The sequence below is a fragment of the Oreochromis niloticus genome, linkage group LG3 (assembly GCF_001858045.2).
Source record: "Oreochromis niloticus isolate F11D_XX linkage group LG3, O_niloticus_UMD_NMBU, whole genome shotgun sequence".
Taxonomy (NCBI): domain Eukaryota; kingdom Metazoa; phylum Chordata; class Actinopteri; order Cichliformes; family Cichlidae; genus Oreochromis; species Oreochromis niloticus.
The window spans coordinates 60,508,204-60,530,664 of record NC_031967.2 but is presented as its reverse complement, the minus strand read 5'-3'; the positions used below and the strand labels follow the sequence as shown (position 1 = coordinate 60,530,664).

Sequence of the window (22,461 nt, the reverse complement as noted above, 5' to 3'; positions counted from 1 at the left end):
GGCCTCAAGGGCAGGTGTCCTGCAGATTTTAGATGTGTCCAGATTTAAATGGTTAAATTACCTCCTCAACATGTGTTGAAGTTCTCCAGAAGCCTGATAATGAACTAATAATTTGGTTCAGGTGTGTTCACCCAGGGTCTTATCTAAAACCACAGGACAACGGCCCTCGAGGCCTGGAGTTCGACACCCCTGATCTAAATGCTAGCTGCCATTAATGGGTGTGGCTAATTAGGCTATTCAGCCTAGTTAGGTCCCTGGCTCTGATCAGGAAGCAGGAAGACACCTAGAGGCAGTTAGTACTCAGGAAATTCCATCTAAACTCTGAAATATCTACTGGGTAGGTTTTTCAACAAAGAGCTGTTATTCATAGCACCGAGTTCCTTCTTTCGCTCTCTGGGTACAATCCTGCTGTTTGATTGAACGCCAGAATGAAGTGTTTTATTTCTAAAGGCAGTAGAGTGGAGTATTTTTGTTAAACATCTTCAGTTCAGGATCTAAACTGCTGCCTGTCATCTGTCCACGTGTTCAGTGACAACACTTGAAACTAGAACAGCAGGAGATTTGGCTCAGCTTAACAGACGTTTGAAACGTTTTATCAAATTGGCAGTTTGCAGAATAGTATCAATCCCATTATTTGCATTTAATGTAGATAACAAATCCAACAGCAGCAGCAACAATAACAGCAACTGGAAGACCAACTTTCAGTCCAACAGATCCATCCTCCTTCCCTCCATCCTCTGTGTGTCCTCCTGTCTGACCTGCAGGTGAGAAACAGGTGTGAGGTGTCAGCTGTCAGGTAGGTGATGAGTGAAGAACAGAACAGAATCCATTTCCTCTTCAAACTGCTGTCAGACATTATCTACTGCACTCTGATCACATCACTCAGACCAGCTGCTTTCTACAAAGTCTCATCAACAACATCTTTAGAAACAAACATCAACAACCAGGGGTCCGTTCTTCGTACCTCGCTAAGTAAGTTAGCCGGATTTGATTGTTGACGATTTCGCGTGATCTTGGATCGTTCGGTTCTCCGAAGCTCATCTGGGACTTGCTGTCATAGCAACAGATCCGTAAGCGTAAACCTGCTCGGGAGCAGGTTTACTTTATGTAAACAGGATTAGATCGCGGCCACTCAGGTATGTCCGCTGCAGTTATATGAAAGCAACAGCGACATTTCTCCACTGTTTTACCATAAATAAATATTATCAATGTAACTAAAGATAATGCAGCATTTGATTCTTTTATTGATTTCATACAGATACATACAGGTCATTTCCGAAAAAAAGGGAAATGTACTATTAATCATTCTATGTCATGTAGTAGATCATGTCAGATGTAATTCATATTTTAGAGTAGTAATAGTAAATTACTTCGTGCAATCAAGATGAGAGACCACGGCTATAAAAGCGAAGGTGGATTTGGGAAGTCTGTCGCAGCCATGTCCTGTCCGTTTGTACGCGAGCAAGGAAGGTGCAAGATTGATAAGGAGAGTTTTCAGAATTCAGCGTATATTGCGGGATAGACGGGATAGATAGATATATAGATAGATATAGATATATAGATATATCTATATCTCAACTTACTGTGCATGCTTCAGTCACCCCTTGCATGGGAACAGGTAGAAGTGATGGAGTGTTATGTAAAACTACACACAAAAAACCCACAATGTCAATAAATGTCACAGTACAAAAAGCATTTTAATTAAGGCAACAACCAAATATTTTACATTGTACAAATAGCACCAGTTATGACGGTGCTGCTACTGCACCCCGGCTGCTGGTCTAAGGAAGAGCTGCCCCCAGGGATGCCCTCAACAATGGGTCTGGTGGCATTCAACCCTAGGGCCAGCTCCTCTGCCGGGGTGTGACGAGGGGGTGCAGGACCACCACCTGTCTTTATTTGCTCTGCCCTTTTCTTGGTTGCTGTTATAAACAAACAAACAGATTATTTCAGGGTCTCTTTTCAAGAGACTAAAAGCAATATAAGTGATAAATATTACCATTATGTGGAATATTCTTATATTTCACTTTTACTTGTTCCCATGTTCTAGTGGGTCCTGTTGTGGCTCTAATGTGACAGAGGATATAATGTAATATAATCTAATACATTACTTACGAGTTTAATTTGTCAGCAACTTTCTGCCAGCCCTCTCTCCTTGCTTTTGCAGCCTTTGCAGTGTTCCCCTGCGTTTTAATTAAACTCTGAAACTCCTGAAATACCTCAATCAAGAGTTCTTGCTCTGCTGCCGTAAAATACTGAGCGCGCTCCTTCGACATCTTCGCCGACCAATCACAGGGTTGCCGATCAATGTTTCTACTATCGATGCGTAGCCCCTTTTAAGCCACCCAGTGATCTCAGATTACTTCATCCAGCTATACTAATCGTCAACAACAGGTGTGTTCGGAGAACCGGATTAGCGAGCTCAAAGTTAGCGCGATGATTTGATCTTGGATGTGTCATTTGATCTTGGATGTAGTAAGCGAGGTACGAAGAACAGGCCCCAGGAAGCAGCTTCACCTCTGATCACACACACACTCAACTCTACTCACTCACCTGGCGTAACACTTAAGCTGATTGTGCTGATGGGGTCAGTCTTCAGATGGGCTCTCTTCCTCCGGTTCGTTCTTCTCACAATGACACGACACTCGTATGTTCCAGTGTCATTCATCGTCACATCCTTCAGAATCAGAGACACGTCTCCATCCTTCATCCGTCTGTCCTGCAGATCCACCCGGTTCTTAAAAGATGGATGCTGCTCTTCTGGTTCAAACCTCTCATCTCGGTACATAAGGACATGCTCTGTCTTCAGGTCAGCTCTGCTCCACTCAACAACTATTATATTATTGCTTGGAGCTCGACATGTCAGAGTGACATTTTGTCCAGTTTCAGCTGTGATGTTTTTCTGCTCTGAAAGAGGAAACAACACAGAGCAGAGAGGTTAAAGGTCAAAGTACAAATGTTCACTTCTACAGCAGCCAATCAGAGAGAGATCATTGGTTTGTGGTTCATGCTCGTTGAATCAAGTGAACCAGACCATCAGACCTGTTGGAACAAGTGTACAGATGAATAAAAATAAGCTGGTGAAATCAGAATGAGATCTACATGAGCCTTTAGTTTACAAAAGAGGCCCACTGAACCTTGCACTAATGAAAAGCCTGCACAGACTGCCTTTGAACACAAGTTCATACAGCATGACTGCAAATACTGTGTGCACTTAAACTTTCTAAATGAGCTTCTGATTGAGCAGGGAGAGCAAGTTCTCCAGCTGCTGCTGAATCAAGCAGCCTAGCTCCCTGGATTTGCACCCTGAGCATGCTGTCCTTGGCAGCGGTGTGTGGCACTGCAAGATTTGTTATCGATTTCATACCAAGTAAATACAAGGCTAGTATCGCCAATACTGATTTTTATAACTTAGTTCATGCAGCGGTGTGTTGCTTATATACAAAACAGCCAAACTCGTTCCATCATAGAGACTTGTTCACACAGCACACCACAAGACACAGAGCTCGAATCACACAGTTTGTTTGGAAGCAGGAAGTAGGCGGTGCTGCTTGCCTAGACGGCCTCATTCAGTCTCCCACCAATGGTCAGCCTCCATCTGGAACTTACACAAGCAGAAACGACACAGAGAACGAACAACACCGCCCTCAGGTGTTTGGAGGACTGGCAACAAACAGCAGCATGATCTGGGTTGCCCGGTTAGTCCGCCTACAGCGCGTTGTCTTCACCTTCGCGAGGCGACGAAGAACGTTTGGTTTCATCTCGGATATCCAGTACTCGAAGACGACTATGACTTAACTTTGAAGTCTGGATGTATTTTTTAACTCTTTTTTTTTGGCGTCGAGGAAACCGTTTATTTAACATCCCGATGTTGTGTGCCAGGCGTGTAACTTTTACAGCCGCTGCGTGTTGGGGTAAGTAAAACACAGAACACGGACATATAAAGTGAGGAGATCATTGCAGGCCTGGTTATAGATGAGTGAAGTCCAATATTTATGACGGTGCTAGGCTAGGCTCTCGCGAGTGTGCTTCCCGTCAGTACTGCTCGCCCTTATTTGGACAAAATGGTGTACGTGTATTTAACGCTGGGTTGTTCTACAGTGATAATCCTCGATCAGCAGAGGCCTACACCGACTGAAAGAAATGCAGATCGTTTTATATTCCGTGTGATAATTTTGGTGTTATGTGACTGAAGTCTTATGGACATTAAAAAAATGTGATTTTTCAGAGAGATCTTGCTAGGACATAACATCACTGTAAGTCATTGTAATAGGGGTAGAATGTACATAGACACTTCAAAAACAGGTAATTTCTTTATTTTATATATAACCCCTTCATTAATTTACACTCTATTTACCAAAACAAACGCATATATATGCAATAATACCTTAGATTTTTTTCACCGAGTTACCGTTTCTGTGTACCAGAATTAATATGATGTATCCTTCCGCGAACAAGAGCCAGAGGAGTGGCGTACGCTTCAGATTTCGTAAGCGACTGCCGACTGTTGATTGGTTAGCTCGAAGCGCGCAGTGGACACTTCGTTTTTAACACTCATCAGATTCACTTTACTCTTTGCATGTTGCGTTTGCGTTTTACGGCAGCACCAACAAGCCCTATTACGTCATATTCGATACTGACACAAACATTTATTTATTAAATCCAGCCTCACAGTATTAAGTCACATTTTTTAGAGTACGGCTCAATGTTGTAAATTAGCCTTAATGCATCTAGTGATTCATGTCCACTTTGTATGAAATGGTTACAAGGGTGCAGGCTCGACACCCTTATTCATTCCTCAAATTTTATCCTACACCGAATAACAGTGGTCGTCCAAAACTATGCTATTATTTGACCAGTCATTCTGAACATAGATACAAATACCCATTCCTCTACTTTGACGGTTTCTGTGTTCGCGTTGGACACAGAGAGCCGGGCTAACCAGCGGACAAGGCCTCAGCGTAGCTCGTCACGGGTGGAGCTCGTCCCACTTGCGGGATCCTTTTAGTAGGCCATGTCAGGAATAGGAGTGGATCGGGTGGTCTGTATATACGTCTATACGTCTAGACACAATGACTTGTGTGGAAAGCGACGTTGTAGCCAAACACTGTCCTGATGTCGACCCCCCCCCCCCTCCCCAAGTCTTGTGTAGACGCTTCTTCGATCTTCCCGTTTAGGCCAAGTCCCAGCTCAAATGCTAATGCTAGGGCCACACTCAGAAGTGTTATTATTTACGATTATTTACGATATGTTTTATATTTACAGTGACGTTAAAGGTAATTCAATTCAAGAGTAAAGTAATACTGGCAGTGACACAGTTTGATGACAAATACACTACTACTTTGACATTTGATTTGATGGAAGTTAAATCTTACCTGCAGACGCCAACAGGATAACGGAGGTTAAGAGTATCGAGCAGAGCCCGCAGGATTTTCCAGGATTCATCTCGTATCTTGTTTTGCGGATCCTGAGATTTGAGTGTTCTGAAATGTATAGACCAGGTCTTTTATATGAAGGGACTGCCCTCATATCCGGAGCTGTGACAGTGAAGGTGCGTGAATATGTAAATGAAACGTGACAAAACTGCCCTTTAAAAAAAAATAAAAAAATAATTGGTAATAATATTTTTCTTTTAAAAAAGCATTGATCTACAGTAGTTTGTATATTACAGTGTAGTTAATTGTTGTATATTAGTCAGATAATATATTTTTATCAAAAAGAATAGATTTTTTTTCATTGTAGTTTCAGTAATTTCATGATAACGTTGGCTGTGTTATATGATTGAAGTCTTATGGACATTAAAAATGTGACTTTCCAGAGAGACCTGGCTAAGAAATATAACATCACAGTTCTGTAAGCATATTTTAAGTGACTGAAAGGACTGGAGTCATTGTAATATGGGTACAATTACACAGTTATAAAGACACTTCAAAAACAGGTCATGTCTTTGCGTATAACCCCCTCATGAATCCGGTTTATTACAGTCTATTTACCAAAACATACCAATATAAGCCAATATATTAGACATAAGGAAAACAGAAACATTTGAAATCACTTTGTGCCACAACAAATGAAACTACACTGTAAACCTTTGACATAACCTGACTTGCACTTCCTGAGTGAACTACTAGTGGGCAGCTACAATTTGAGTTAGGAGGTAATTTCCCACAGAAGTCTAAATCAAGCTAGGATGAATGCAATTTTTTTGCTAAATATATTGCACACGTACTAATAATTAATCTGACAAAAACAGCAACTCTACTGTCCACTCTGTGACAGAGGCAAAAATGTCTCTGCCTGGTATGTGAATAAATCTTCTGCTAAATTAGAACACATCAACATATGTGGACTTGGCCGATTACTGTGTACAATGTGCCAGGCTTGTACCTTATTATAGTAAACTCTTAAGTTGTAATTGATATTTATGTCCTAATTATATTTATGTTTTAACGCATTTCTGTTTATTCGTAACTCTGTATACTTTGTCACAATTTATTGTGTCCTTCTCCCACTGTTATCCTTTGCCACTTTAGCACCTACTCGGGTCAGCTTGCCACAGTTTTCAGGGTTTTCTATTAGGTCATAGGACCCGGTACCCAGGTCTTTTTTTTTTTAGTACCTACTTTATTAATCCCTGAGTAAACTATGTGGTTACAGCTGCTCAAAGACAGTAACAAACTGAACTAAATTAAATAATACGTGTTACAAAGTTACAAAATAAAAGAAAAAGATCTAATATATAAATAACAAATAGCTCAATTAATATTTAGTATATTACAGAGATTAAATATATAAGACTGACATTTTTTACTGTAAACAGTAAAACTTGTTATTTTCTCTGTAGAGTGTGTGCAAAAGGGTGTAACTATTGCACTGTGTGCTGTGCATTAGATGGACCCTAACCCAGCGGTCCCCAACCCTCAGGCCACAGACTGTTACCAGGCCACGAGAGTTGAGGCTCGGTTGTGAAATTTATGGTTTTCAGGGGTTTTATCATTATTATTTTTTATCGTTAACTCGGTTTGTGTTATGATCAGTCTTCTTTTTTACTTATTTTTTTTTTTTTTGGTACCAGTACTGGTTTCATTTGGAGTTATAATTATACAATTTTTCAGCAAAATGATAAACATAAGCTTTAAATAAACGACGTGGAGCACAGGGTGCAAACATTGCATTCAAATATAGTGGAATATAAGCAGAAGGCTGTACTGGAGAGCATAAGGTATGGCCGTGGTATGGTGATCTCTCTGTGCAGGCAAAATTTCTCCATCAATGATCCCATTGTAGTTCTTATTTGTTACATGATGTTTATAGTGAGTGGACTTCTTGCATGCTGCTCAGTGTCTTTGTCCCGTTGATGGGGTGTTGTTGTCACCCTGCTGGGTCCATAGGAGCCTCTACCATCATCCATCCACTATATGTATATAGTGCTGCAGAAACTGTGCAGCCCCCACCCCGCCTCTACATGTTTGCACTGAGTAGGAGATGCTCTGTATCTCATTGTACATCTGTATAGTGGCAATAAAGGTATTCTATTCTATTCTTTGTGTGACATTCTGCTGTGTTAACCATCCAGCACCTCCGTCAGTCCAACAGCCTCCTCTGTCAGCACGCTCAGCTTTCACTACATTAGTGTTCAAAAGAGGAAAAGCTCATGAAATAATCTGTACTTCAGTTCTGTACTTATGGCAGCACACCATCAGTCTTATAGTTATTAACGCCCTCAAAATGTGGGCTCAATTTCGAAAGAACTTTGGGTTTAAAAACCTTCTTCCTTTGAGCCCTATACATAATAATCACCTTTTCCCTCATATTTGACTCTGAGTTTGCTCTCTGGCAGAGACGAGGCATCCACAATTTCTCTGACCTGTACATAGACGGTGTCTTGGCAAGTTTTCAGGATTTGTCTCAAAAATTTGACCTCCCTCAGTCCAGCTTATTTAGATATTTTCAAGCTCGCCACTTTCTTCAGCATTAAAATCCCAACTTTCCTAATATAACACTACTGACTGGTGTAGATGATCTGTTAAAACTCACATTCAAGCCTAAAGGTCTTATCTCAAGGATCAGTTATTGTATAGCTTCTTTTAAGAATATAACATTGGCAAAGACCAGAGCGGACTGGGAAAATGAGTTAGGAGTGGACCTAGAAGAAGAGACTTGGGAGAGCGCTCTTTTAAGAGTAAACAACAGCACTACTTGTGCTAAATTAAACATCATACAGTTCAAGATTCTTCACCGCATTCATTACTCCAAGGCGAGATTGGCCAAAATATTTCCAAACATAGATGCAAGCTGTGAGAGATGTAGAAATCCTTCCACAGATTTAACACATATGTTTTGGTCATGCCCAACGTTATAAGACTACTGGTCAACAATTTTCAAAACTCTGTCTGAAGCATTGAATGTTGATCTTTAACCCAATGTATCTATGGGTATATTTGGTGCTATGGATAGTGGACATAGAACACAAGAAAAAGTTACAAAAACATAATCGCTTTCTACTTGCGTGCAGAAGGATATTACTGCATTGGAAGTCACAAAAGCCACCAAAGTGGCTCTGTGGACACAATTCCTACAGCTGGAAAAAATAAAATATACTCTCAAGGGGTTGAAGGACAGATTCTTCGCCATCTGAGATTTATTGCTAAAACATTTAGGGAAAATTAAAAACATACCCATCTGACATTCGCCTAGCAGCCACCGTATACCCTTATTGTTGAGATGGCGATTAATTTTGTGTAAATGACTGTCCTTTAAGTGCACTTTAAATATGGTGAATTTTGATGTACTTCATTTACATTTTTTGGGGGGGAGGGTGGGGTTTATATATAAGAAGGAGCATTGTGACTTTGTTACATCTATATCTCTGTTCTATAATGTTGACGCTCAATAAAAATTAAATTAAAAAAAAGAAAAGAAAGAAACACACGAACACCCTCAGACTGTTGTAAACTAGTGTAACATAGGCTTACCTTGGAGGAGTAGTTAGTTGAGTAGTGCCACTCGAAGCATTTCCTGCTTTACTGGCACTCACAAACATTATATTCTCATGTTCTTGCCTTCGGTTTCAGATGCTGTCTGGAGTTTTTGCTTCCCTTCGCTCTTGCTCTCTCTCTTACTCATTTTTCAACATCTTGTGGTAAGCTATATGAATAAAAAAAAGTCAGGAAGACTTGTCATTCACTGTGAAACTAAAATAGGACTGACTTCTGTTTGAGTTTCATAGTAGTTCACGTATTCCGGATGCTTTCTCTTGTATAAAAACCCCCCCCAAAAAAACCATCTGGCAGCCGTGAGTTACTCCGACAGGGTGACACTGACGGTGAAGCGGCACAGTGCGAGCTTAGCTGGATAGAACACGGTGGATCTAATGTATATTTGCTGTAAGTGCAAGATTTATTCTTTATATATACACATATGAAATGAATGTATGTGTCACGGTGTGTAAGGTTATTAGAAGCTCAATCTTATTCTGAAGGTGTTTTGTTGCAGTGGTGTTTCTCACGATCTGTGCCGAAAACACGATTTTAAAAAGTAAATGATAAAGTACCGAGCAGTTGAACCCGAGCCAGACACTCTGTTCTGTCTGACTGTTTCCCTGGATTCATCTTTTATTTCGTCCGTTTCGTTCATCATCAAAATAGTCGAGATATAGCCATCTGCCGTTTATTGGAGTCTCCGGCATTTTGACTAGTCAAAAATGGCCACGAGCCGGCTGGTGGCTGGCAGGTCTTGTGTTGTGTCATCCGCTTCGCCAGAGGTTGTTTGGTTTCCCGATGTATAAATCCTGTCAGTCCTCTTTGCACTTAGGAGCGTACGGTATACTACTCTGTTTGTGTCGGGGGGACCCGATCCTTGGGGTCCCCCGACACAACACAGAAAAGCGACCTCGTCAGGCCAGCACTCGGCAGTCTTAGACCTACAGACCAGCCACACTAATCATTTTATTAAAAATGAAAGATTTTAGACAGTAACTCTCAATGATGCCACAGTGTTTGTTTGACTTTGGGAACTGAAGAGGAGTTTGAACCTGCAAGTGGTTAATGGCGTCAGATTTAAAGACCGGATTCCAGCAGTGTATGTTGTGGGTGCACTTTCTTGCTCAGCGTCGGCCTGTGTCTCATCACTACGGTGTTCATCTACAATATACAAGCACAGAAAGCTCTATATTAAAATACCATAAACTCTGTTAAGTTGAATAATGTGCATCAGAATCAGAAAGACTTTATTTATCCCCAAGGTGCAATTAAGATACAACAGAGCAGCATAACAATGAAAATAAGAACATGCAATAAGAGTGAGTTAATAACTACACAGATTATACAGTATTAAAATTACACAGTTTTAAAATTAAAGGGCCTGAAAGGTGAATAAAGTGTCGGTAGTATAAGAAGAGTGTTAGAGAGTTATCTCTGGGATGTTGGGATGATTGCTCCTTCAGGACTTAACTCTGGTCAGAGAGTGGGGCACAAAGAGTGAGGTCCTGATATACTTTAATGGAAGTTAACAGCAGCTCAACAGTACAGCAGTAGGCATACTGAAGAAGTGTCGGAGGGGCGGACGTGCGTGTGGTTATTTGCGCAGCAGCACACACGGCTGCAGATCGCTATTCCCCCGCACTCATGGAGAAAAACATGCCCAGGTGCTCCTCGGACTCGTGATACATCAGTACCGTCGTAAAAGCATATGACGTCATCACCATAGCAAACAGTGAGAACAAAGTGGAACTTATCGTCAGAAATTAACATTGCACTTATAGTGATGCGACTGAAATATAGGGAGACTTTCAGACAAGGAGTGTAGTTTATGTTTATGGGTGTGGGAAATGGTCTTATCGGCTGGAGTTGAAAAGCAGAGTGGCTTTGGGGACAAAGGTGCCTCTCCTCCTCCTCTCAGTCCTGCAGGAAATGCAGCAGAGGCATCGCCCAGAGGGAAGCCATTGAAATGCTGGGTGAAGAATGTGAGAGGGGTCGTTGATGATTCAGGCTGCCTGTCTAAGGGCCTGTTGGCTGAAAACCTGTGCCAGAGTTTTGACAGGCAGTCCAATGATTTTAGAGCACACTGATGCAGTGTGCTGCAGTCTGTTCCTGTCTGAAGGCTGAGGGAGTGGAACCAGCAGGTGATGGAGAAGGTCATGATGCTTTCCAGGAAGGCAGAGTAGAAAGTGATCATGATGGGTGTGCTGACTCCAAAGGAGTTGAGTTTCCTAAGAAGGTATAGCTGTTGGTGGCACCTCCTTAGGAAACTCATTTCTATTTCAGGAGGCTGTCAAAATGCATGTTAGCATTAAAAAATTTCAAGCAATTATCCACCTAATGATATTATTAGGCTAAAATTAAAAAATACTGTTAGTGTTTTAGTCTTTTTATATATTGTCTAACAGGAGTTTAGGCTAAATTATTGAAGTTGCCTAAAACAAGACTGAACTGTTTGTTTGTTTGTTTGTTTCCTTCCTTATTTTTAATCAATTAAAAAAAATGTCCCGCGTTTGGCAGACTGCGCATGTAGACAGACACATTTGCAGGACCATAAATTGCATTAGACTGCTGTTGTAAACCACAGGGGACACTTTACGTCATGTTTAGCCCTTGGTTTCATTTCGGCTCTGTTTGTTATACCTTTGCACATAGGTTTTATTTTCAGTTAATTTTATCTTTCTAAATCTGCCCGTTTTTGTTGCTGCTGTAACTGAACTTTGACCTCATGTGTTTATCACTCTTCACCTCTGTCTACATGTCAGAGTGACATCCTGTCCAGACTGAGCCGTGATAGTTTCTTGGTCTGAAAGATGAAACAACAGAGCAGAGAGGAAACGGTCACTTCTACAGCAGCCAATCAGAGTGAGGAACAGACAACTGCTCTCTGGTTTATGCTGGTTGAATCACACAAACGTGACCACAGACCTGTTCAAATCTGTCAAGGAACCACAGAATTCAGACAAACTCAGGTCTCAGGAATTCAGGTCTGGCTGACAATAAAACCTTTTGCCCTGGTTTATTATGGGCAACTCTCTTTTTCTAAATAATTCCACATGCTTTTTGGCCCCTCCAAGAAGCACTTCCTGTCAGTCACTGTTGACAGTTGGTGTTCACCTCTATACATTTTCCTGAGTGGGGAATCGCTGATTTCGTGAACCATTGGAGTTTTTAGATTGCGTTGAAGAGTTCCGGTAGTGTCACCCAACGTGGAAAGGGTTTTAAATAAGCCGTATGACTAGCACTCTTCAGATCTTACAAATCTTTCACATTTTAGTAAGGGGAGCAACAAGAGTTTGATTTAATTTTTGATGCCCTGCTTTTTTCAGGGCTTTTAAGAAGCCATACACTGAGCCTCCTCCATTTCCTAGAGCAAAAAAAAAACAAAAAAACAATGTTACAGTTGTGAGAGAGCTTCAAGTTTTAAGTTCTCCCTAGACCCATCTTGCTGTGGACTCCACGGCCTTCGTCACTACTACTCCTGTTGTGACAGAATCCACTGCTGCTTTTTCAAGAGGGATAACGCTTGACAACAAACTGGTGCAATATCGCTCTCTACTGGTTAAGAAAAGATCAAAGATCAAATGCTCTGAACGAAGTAGTATAGCCTTTACTTCTTAGGTATTTTAAAATAAATCAATGAGGCCTGGTTTCACTTTCCTGTCACTGAGTTTTTTTTCTCCTCTTTTCATTTAGGTTTGTAAAATAACTACTGTTTGCTTTCTTCCTCCCATTACTTTTGGCACATTTCCTTCATTTTCTACCTTATAAAGGGTATAACTGTAACTGTTATACTGACACTGATAACCAGATCCACCAAAAGACCTTCTGTGGCTTCCTTTGTAGTCCTGTCCTATTTTGTTTCTTTTAACTCCATAATGTCCCTGTACACATAAAAAGGTCATAGTCACTCCATAAGGTGTTCTCTGTATCTCTGTCAGAGAGTCATAAACTCCAAAAGACTCCGACTGTGCTGTGATGACTTGAATCTGAAAGTATCATTGATGTTTCCCTCACTGGTGGGAGTGTGAGGGGGAAAATGGGGCTCTTTTTATAACAGCGTCATCTAATCTCGTTAGTATATGTTTGTGTCTGTCCACAGTGTTTACTTAATGTGCCTAGCAAAATAACAATTCTTATCACCTCTCTTTGTCCCAGAGGAAAACTTCACACTTGGAGCAGAGAGGCTTCACTTGGTGTCAGTGACAGAAATGGGGGAAAAAGCTCAAATCAATGGAAGGACGATGAAGGAAACATCTGTGCTGTGTTTGCTCTGTAAGTCGAATCTCTGTTTGTTTAAATTCTGCTTCGTAGTGCAGGCCTCAGTAGCACGGTGATGTGATAATTGGAACCGAACTCAAGAAGCTCCTGAGTTCAACATCCCCACCTGGCCGGGCTCTTTCAGTGTGGAGTTGTTCTCCCCGTGTTTGAGTTCTCTCCAGGTACTCTGGCTTCCTCCCACAGTCCAAAGACATTCAGGTCATGGGATTAAGTTAACTGACAATTCTAATTCCTCAAGCAGAGAATCTAAATTGCATTGAAGTCATGCATTGAAGTACTTTTAATCTATATTTCTGACTGATAATCATCATGGGGGGGAGGGACTTTAGATTCTATTGAAAAACCTCAGATTCGTGCACTCAGCCTGCTTTGAGGAAGGTTAGGTTTGCAGCATCCGTTACCATGGTGATGTCTCCAGGACATCTGGGTAAACTACTTGAATCCCTACACTGCAGCCTTGCATTCAACCAAGTCGTTGTGGGCTGTTTCTACCCAACATGTAGTTACATTTCTCGGGAGGTGCACATCAGGATGACAATATAAAACGTGTATCGTTCATTTCGTACTGTTGCAAAACACATCGTGTAGTATTTTATTTCATTGCTTTAGATGATGGTTTACAGTAGTCACCATGATACCACTGAAGGACCAGCCAACAAGGGGCTTTCTCTGTAACAAAGTCTGACACAGACCCAAAAACTGTAGAATACAAATTATGTCACAACCCGGTCCCCACCACAGACAGCAGCACAACAAACCGCTTCTATCACCTATGTAGGAATATTATGATGAGAGCTTATGAATGAGAAGCAAAAACAGCTGTCGGTGCTCAAACAAACCCACAGACTCAAATGTTAAAATGCACTGTGTTGTGTTATAAATTGTTATCAGGATAAGAAATGACTATTGGGATGTGGGATTTTGCGTCCCTGCTCTGGGCAACAGGTGGTCTCATATTTGGTTTCAATTATAGTTATATAATGGACATAATGTGGAGATGCTCAGCCTTAATTTGAGGGGCAAGGTCTCACAATGGGTTCACCCCAAACTTTGGCTGGCAGGCTCATGTGGTTTGGCAGAGGATCAATAGGGGGTCCATGACCCTCTTGGGGGACACTCTCATAGGGCTTAAAATCTGGGATCCTGCTACATTTTCAGTAATTTGAATTATTCCACTTAAAAAAATTCTCTTTGCTTCAGTGCTTTGTTTAATGCATGACTCTGTAGCCCACCATTGTAGCCATGTTAACATGTTTGACCTAAAGAACTAAGATTAATATTGAACTAATATTGCAGCAGCAGCAGTGATGCTGACACAGTTTAACATGGAGTTGGAATCTGTTTACACACCACAAAGAGCAAAGAGGCTGAGCTATCACTGAGACAGTAAAGTCATGTACTTCTACAGTCCAAAACAGCAGCACAGTTTCTGTAATGATCATTAAAACCTTCATAAAGCACCTGATCCACAAACTCTGACCTGAAGAAAAGTGAACTTTGTAGCTGCTCCATTCACCACCGTTTGTTTTACACACTTTGACTGTAGCCCGTTAATCTGAGACACTACTTAATACAGGGAGTGCAGAATTATTAGGCAAATGAGTATTTTGTCCACATCATCCTCTTCATGCATGTTGTCTTACTCCAAGCTGTATAGGCTCGAAAGCCTACTACCAATTAAGCATATTAGGTGATGTGCATCTCTGTAATGAGAAGGGGTGTGGTCTAATGACATCAACACCCTATATCAGGTGTGCATAATTATTAGGCAACCTCCTTTCCTTTGGCAAAATGGGTCAAAAGAAGGACTTGACAGGCTCAGAAAAGTCAAAAATAGTGAGATATCTTGCAGAGGGATGCAGCAGTCTTAAAATTGCAAAGCTTCTGAAGCGTGATCATCGAACAATCAAGCGTTTTATTCAAAATAGTCAACAGGGTCGCCAGAAGCGTGTGGAAAAACCAAGGCGCAAAATAACTGCCCATGAACTGAGAAAAGTCAAGCGTGCAGCTGCCAAGATGCCACTTGCCACCAGTTTGGCCATATTTCAGAGCTGCAACATCACTGGAGTGCCCAAAAGCACAAGGTGTGCAATACTCAGAGACATGGCCAAGGTAAGAAAGGCTGAAAGACGACCACCACTGAACAAGACACACAAGCTGAAACGTCAAGACTGGGCCAAGAAATATCTCAAGACTGATTTTTCTAAGGTTTTATGGACTGATGAAATGAGAGTGAGTCTTGATGGGCCGGATGGATGGGCCCGTGGCTGGATTGGTAAAGGGCAGAGAGCTCCAGTCCGACTCAGACACCAGCAAGGTGGAGGTGGAGTACTGGTTTGGGCTGGTATCATCAAAGATGAGCTTGTGGGGCCTTTTCGGGTTGAGGATGGAGTCAAGCTCAACTCCCAGTCCTACTGCCAGTTTCTGGAAGACACCTTCTTCAAGCAGTGGTACAGGAAGAAGTCTGCATCCTTCAAGAAAAACATGATTTTCATGCAGGACAATGCTCCATCACACGCATCCAAGTACTCCACAGCGTGGCTGGCAAGAAAGGGTATAAAAGAAGAAAAACTAATGACATGGCCTCCTTGTTCACCTGATCTGAACCCCATTGAGAACCTGTGGTCCATCATCAAATGTGAGATTTACAAGGAGGGAAAACAGTACACCTCTCTGAACAGTGTCTGGGAGGCTGTGGTTGCTGCTGCACGCAATGTTGATGGTGAACAGATCAAAACACTGACAGAATCCATGGATGGCAGGCTTTTGAGTGTCCTTGCAAAGAAAGGTGGCTATATTGGTCGCTGATTTGTTTTTGTTTTGTTTTTGAATGTCAGAAATGTATATTTGTGAATGTGGAGATGTTATATTGGTTTCACTGGTAAAAATAAATAATTGAAATGGGTATATATTTGTTTTTTGTTAAGTTGCCTAATAATTATGCACAGTAATAGTCACCTGCACACACAGATATCCCCCTAAAATAGCTAAAACTAAAAACAAACTAAAAACTACTTCCAAAAACATTCAGCTTTGATATTAATGAGTTTTTTGGGTTCATTGAGAACATGGTTGTTGTTCAATAATAAAATTATTCCTCAAAAATACAACTTTCCTAATAATTCTGCACTCCCTGTATAAAATACTGACATGATCCAACTTGGTGATTCACTGATGTCTCATTTTGTTGAACCTGTTTTCTCGACTTCTGTCTTCATTGCGCTTCCTGAGTTCACATCTCCAGTGGGGCTAAGACACAAGGAGAAGAGTACCATGGGTCTCTAGCAATAATCAGATTTTGATCAATTTAAGCTTCCAGTGTCTTTGTGTTCTCTCTGCTTAAGTGACTTCATGTCTCTGTTTGTAGCTTCTCTTAATTATCGGTGCCGTAAAAATGAGTGACTGCACTTTGACCTTCATAGCATCTCTGCTGCGTTTCTTTTATTCTTTCAGACTAGAAAGTCATCACAGCTGAGTCTGCACAGGACGTCACTCTGTTATGTCGAACTCCAAACATCAACTTGATAGTTATAGAGTGAATAAGAGCTGACCTGGAAGATGAGCGTGTCCTTTAGTACTGAGACAAGCAGCTTGATCCAGAAGAGCAGCATCCATCTTTTAAGCACCGGGTGGATCTGCAGGACAGACAGATGAAGGATGGAGACGTGTCTCTGATTCTGAAGGATGTAAAGATCGATGACACTGGAAGATATTAGTGTCATGTCATCCAGATGCTGACGGAGGCAGTTTGAAGCTCATCAGCTTCATCTACCTGAGTGTTGTTGATCCTCCAGGTGAGTGAGTAGAGTTGAGTGTGTGTGTGATCAGAGGTGAAGCTGCTTCCTGGTTGTTGATGTTTGTTTCTAAAGATGTTGTTGATGAGACTTTGTAGAAAGCAGCTGGTCTGAGTGATGTGATCAGAGTGCAGTAGATAATGTCTGACAGCAGTTTGAAGAGGAAATGGATTCTGTTCTGTTCTTCACTCATCACCTACCTGACAGCTGACACCTCACACCTGTTTCTCACCTGCAGGTCAGACAGGAGGACACACAGAGGATGGAGGGAAGGAGGATGGATCTGTTGGACTGATCGCTGGTCCGTCACTCTCTGCTGTTTGTGGGTTTTTTCTATCTACAGAAAACAAACAAGGAGCCTCACACTGAGATGCAGCCAGTTTGAAATGTCTGAGTTTTCCCAACTAAAGTCTAAAGTCTCTCCTGCTGCTCCTCAGAGTTCACACTACTTTCAGGGACGTCTTCACTATTTTTTTTCATTCTGTAGGAAAATGTGAAGATTTGAAAAGATGCACAAATGTTAGTTTTAAAAACACTGAAGTAGCAGCATAGTTTCACAGTGAGTGGATGTTCAGGTTGCAAACTGTAGGATCAGATAATTGTGTACTGTACATTAAATGATGCATTTAAAGCAGTATTTTTTAGATGGGTGTAGTTAAGTGACCAAACATGAATATATTAATACAGACATACACTGGTGACCGTGCTTTAGGTTCATTTATTTATAGATGTCTGAGAAACATAATGAGATAAAGAGTAGTAAATATTACGTCCCTTTCAAACAGGAAGTGGTTTAATCTGGTCCACAGTGGGGTCAGAATATAATATTTGACATTTACAATCTGCAGAGTTTGATGTGGTTTGTTTGTCATGTTACTGATTTTACTTCTGATTCATGTTAGTTTGTTTTATGAGTTAAAAATAAAACTGTTTCATCATTTGTTAGCTCAGTTTTTGTTCTTAAGACGTGCTGAAAAATCCTAATTAAAGTTGAATTCACCCCGAAACAGGACTTAATGAATTTTCACGTTTTCTTCTTTGTTGATGTTTTGCCAGCAAAGAAAATCAGCCGAGCTTCAATGTTTGGTTCGATTTTAGGATAAATTCTAATGATCACTTTATAATGAGTTTGTATAACTGTGGTCACTTTGTGCCACACAAACAGCACATTTTCACATTTTTTCTAGAAAACCAGCAGAGATTGTTTTGTTTGGTTAGATTTTAGGATGAATTTTAATTATAATTTAATAATGAGCTCATATAACTGTGGTTCCTTTGTGCTACTGACAGATAAGACACACATGAATAAAGAATTTAGTCATGAAATAAATTTACTACATTGAAGTGTAGAGCCAACACAAAATGAAGGTGAAGACAAAATGGAGAAGTGTGGAGGAATCTCTCCTGCACAGTTTGGAAACCGGAGATGCGTTGTTTTTTCACAAGTCTTTGGCAGCCTAACAATATTTTCTTTTTCATTTGTTCCGTCTCAAAAACATGAAATTGTAACAGATCGGAAAACAAAAAGAGAGCAATGGATGACAGACTGCTGACCTGCTTAAATTAAACTTTAATATTGTTTCGGTGTTGCACACTCAGCTTTTTACACTCTGTGTTTGGTCTCATTCACACCTTCGTCACACTGTCAACCTTTCACTCTTCTTTATAGTATATATACTTATATATATTATATATACTATATACTTCTTCTTTATGGACAGTTTTGATTTGGTCGGCTGTAAAACAGCATTTCGAGCCACACTGAAAATTCCCCTTTTTTTCTGTTTCATTTTCTTAGCCTTATGTGCAAGACGCCACTCTGATATAACAATGATAAGATTGTTAAAAGGTAAATGAACTGGTTCTTATTGCTTTTTTTTTACTTTACCTGAACAATTAAATCACTTTATACAGGCACTCTATTTTGTTTCCTTTTTCTCTGCAACTTCTTTCTGTCTAACATGAATAGATAATGTCAGATAGAAATATATGTAGCTATTAATAATACTGTATATTTTACAAATATAACAAAAACATTGGCAAACTCTAAAACTGCAATAAAAACAAAAATTTGTAATTTTATAATTCACTTCAACTTTGATTTAACAGGCAAATTAACAGAGAAAGGATTTTCAGTGTTTTCAATAACAAACATTTCTATTTGATACACATATTTAGAAATCGATGCCTGCAACACAGAGGTAAAATTCACCTGTTCTTTATATTTCACGTCTTAATGTTTCTGAAAATGATTTTTACAATTTTACAGGTGGAAATTTTGAACAGGAAAAAAAAATGTTTTTTATTTTTCAAAGATTTTATTGATTAAACATCTTAAGTATAATAATTTCACTCTAACAGTGAAATACATATTTATTACAGTTTAATTAACCATAATTTTACCCTTCATTAACAACACTTATTCACACGCTTCATGTTGGATTTACATTCAACCACAGAAGAAACAAAAAGGCTCATGAAGATAATAAAAATATTCACACAATTTCCAAAAGTCTCCATTAATAGTTCACATTTCTGTATAACTGTATATCTCAGATTTCTGTATAGTTTTTATTTCATATTTATATCCTGTTCATAGCCTGTACATAGCTTTTACTCACTACAGCCTGTACATACTTATAGTTATAGAATATTCATAACATACTTCACACCGTGTACATTATAACATACCATAATAGACCCATTTCTGTAATATACTTACACATCTATATTATTGCTAATATATATTGTAATATATCTATATCACGGCTAAAGCACTTCTGGATGGATGCAAACTGCATTTCGTTGCCCTGTACCTGTGACATGTGCAATGACAATAAAGTTGAATTCTAATTCTAATTCTAATTCTAATAAAACTCAATGATTTGTGTTGTTGTTGTTGTAGAGGAACAAAGTGTGCAGGAGAACAGTGAGTCCTGATGTAGATGAACTGAGGAGCTGCACCAGGAGCCAGGATCAAAGATAAAGATGTTAAACTGTGAATTATTCAATAATCACAGTTTAAGATGATTGAAGTAAAGAGTCCACAGAGCTCAGTGCAGTTCCTCATCTAGAGAGCTGTTAGAGGCTCGTCTGTCTTTATGTGAGATGGACAAAGAGTGAATTATTGTTCCTGTGTTCTTATCAGGATTCATGCTGTGAGCATAAGTGGATCCAGGTTACAGAAAGATTCCCTGAGTGTGCTTCACTGGCTTTCAGTGCAGTTATTGTGTAACGTGGCAAACCTCGGCCTTTTCTCCTCTTTGGCTTCTTGACAGTCGTCCTTCCACTCAGACCATTTCTGAGGCTTCATGAACAGCAGATGATCAGCTGAAGGTCCACATGGATCTCTCAGGTCCTGGGTCACTTTCACATGCTGTTCATCTGCTGCTGATAGTTTTTCCTTTGAGGCCTGATGATTGTCCTGTGAGCAGCTGTGGCTCAGGAGGGTCGTCTACTAATTAGGTCAGGACAGCAGTTTGATTCCTGTAGTTTGCAAGGACAAGATACTGAACCCTGAGTTGGACCTGATTGATCCACCTGAGTGTGAGAGTGTGACTCTCAGGTTAAACATACTTAGAAAAAGGCACATGAGAGTCAGTCTTGTAGTAAGAAAGTGCTTTGAGGGTCTGAACAGAGTAAAGAAAAAATGGCTACATAAGTACTGGTCCATGTAAGTATGAGGCTGCTGTTTTCATCATCTTGTCATGCTGATTTCAGAACAGCTGTCAGTTGGTTTGTCAGAAGGAAGATGGTTGGATAAATTTCTGTTTGACAGTTTTGTAGCAATCACAAGAGCAACGATGAGCCCAAGAAACAAACCAAAAGCTACCAGCCCAAAACGTTTATTGACTCCATCCTCCTTCCCTCCATCCTCTGTGAGTCCTCCTGTCTGACCTGCAGGTGAGAAACAACAAGTCTTGTCAACAACATCTGTAGAAACAAACATCAACAACCAGGAAGCAGCTTCACCTCTGATCACACACACACTCAACTCTACTCACTCACCTGGAGGATCAACAACACTCAGGTAGATGATGCTGATGGGGTCACACGAGGTTGATCCTGCCATGACGATGCAACACATGTATGTCCCATTATCAGCACTTGTCACATCCTTCAGAATCAAAGACACGTCTCCATCCTTCATCTGTGTGTCCTGGAGATCCACCCGGTTCTTAAAAGATGGATTTTGGTTGACTGGATCGAACTGCTTATTCCGGTACAAAAGCACATATTCTTCTTCTCCCAGGTCAGCTCTGCTCCACTCTACAACTGTGATGTTGTTGTTTGGAGCTCGACATTTCAAAGTTACGTTCTTCTGTCCAGACAGAGCTGTAAGGTTTTTCTGGTCTTAAAGAGGAAACAAAACCAATCAGAGAGGTTAAAGGTCAAAGTATCGATATTTTCTGGTCCTATGAACCTGACTATCACACCTGCTAGAATCTTTCAGAATACAGATACAGCTTCATGTTAGATCTTTAATGCATTTCACACAAACAAAGCCATCAGTTTTTTGCAAACACACGTTTGGACAGTTATTTACTGTTTTTTTTATTCTGTTTAAATTCTCTGTAATAAATATGTTCTTATGTTAAAAATATGCATCAGTAAAATTATGATAACTGAGATTTTACTTCATTCCATCCGTTTATCCATCTATTTTTTTCTGATTATCCCATTCAGCTGTTTCCTATTCGTGACTCTTATTTGCCATTTGCTTACAGGAAGTGCAGAGTCCTCCTGTTAGCAGGACATAACTTTACTCACAGTCTGTTTGTATATTCTGTTATTGTAACGCCGTTTGACCCGATATTATAGAGTTAGAGAATTAAAGTTTTATCTGTGTTTTTGCAGTGGAGCTGAAGTTAAAACTGAATAAATGCATTCAATTCAACAGCTCTGTGTAAATGTTCAGACAAATCTCACATATTTTACTGTTAACATGCAAATATATTAATGTTATCATATGTATCTAGTAGATAAATAAATCCCACAAAAATTGTCTGTTCATTTAAATTTGCCGGTGTTCTGACAAAACGTCCTACTTTGGCAAAACTTCCTACCGTAAGTAGTTTATGCACATTTCTGCTGTCACAGAGTAATTCCAGCACAAATTGAAGTAGATATGACGGTTTGCCACTTAACTTTGCCCATCAGAGTATGCTTGTAGCTCACATTCATAAAGCCTGGACGGTTTGCCACTCTTTATTTTACCCGTTAAAGTATGCTTGTAGGTCACATTTACAAAGGTAGGACGGTTCGCCACTTATTTTCGTGTTGTGCGCATGCGTAGAAACAACGGGTAGGATGGTTTGTCAGGTACGTGTCCGCGTATCACGTGACAGATTCTTCTGCTGTCGTTTTTTCGTGGTTGTTCTGGACGTCGATGAGCGCTGATTCCTCCG

At 40.3% G+C, this 22,461-nt stretch overlaps 3 long non-coding RNA genes across 3 annotated transcripts; 1 reads left to right on the top strand and 2 right to left on the bottom strand.

Moving 5' to 3' along the window:
- Window positions 1–441: 441 nt before the first annotated feature.
- On the bottom strand, window positions 442–21,130 carry LOC112846366 (uncharacterized). The gene is made up of 2 exons (XR_003219304.1): window positions 21,062–21,130; window positions 442–758 (listed from the first exon to the last, which is right to left on the bottom strand). It is a non-coding gene; the product is annotated as an uncharacterized LOC112846366 (long non-coding RNA).
- Window positions 2,796–5,124, bottom strand: LOC112846372 (uncharacterized). Its single transcript, XR_003219310.1, has 2 exons — window positions 4,388–5,124; window positions 2,796–2,907 (listed from the first exon to the last, which is right to left on the bottom strand). It is a non-coding gene; the product is annotated as an uncharacterized LOC112846372 (long non-coding RNA).
- LOC102082840 (uncharacterized) lies at window positions 3,768–18,056 on the top strand. The gene is made up of 4 exons (XR_002062415.2): window positions 3,768–3,914; window positions 13,137–13,253; window positions 16,713–17,053; window positions 17,292–18,056. It is a non-coding gene; the product is annotated as an uncharacterized LOC102082840 (long non-coding RNA).
- Window positions 21,131–22,461: the final 1,331 nt, after the last annotated feature.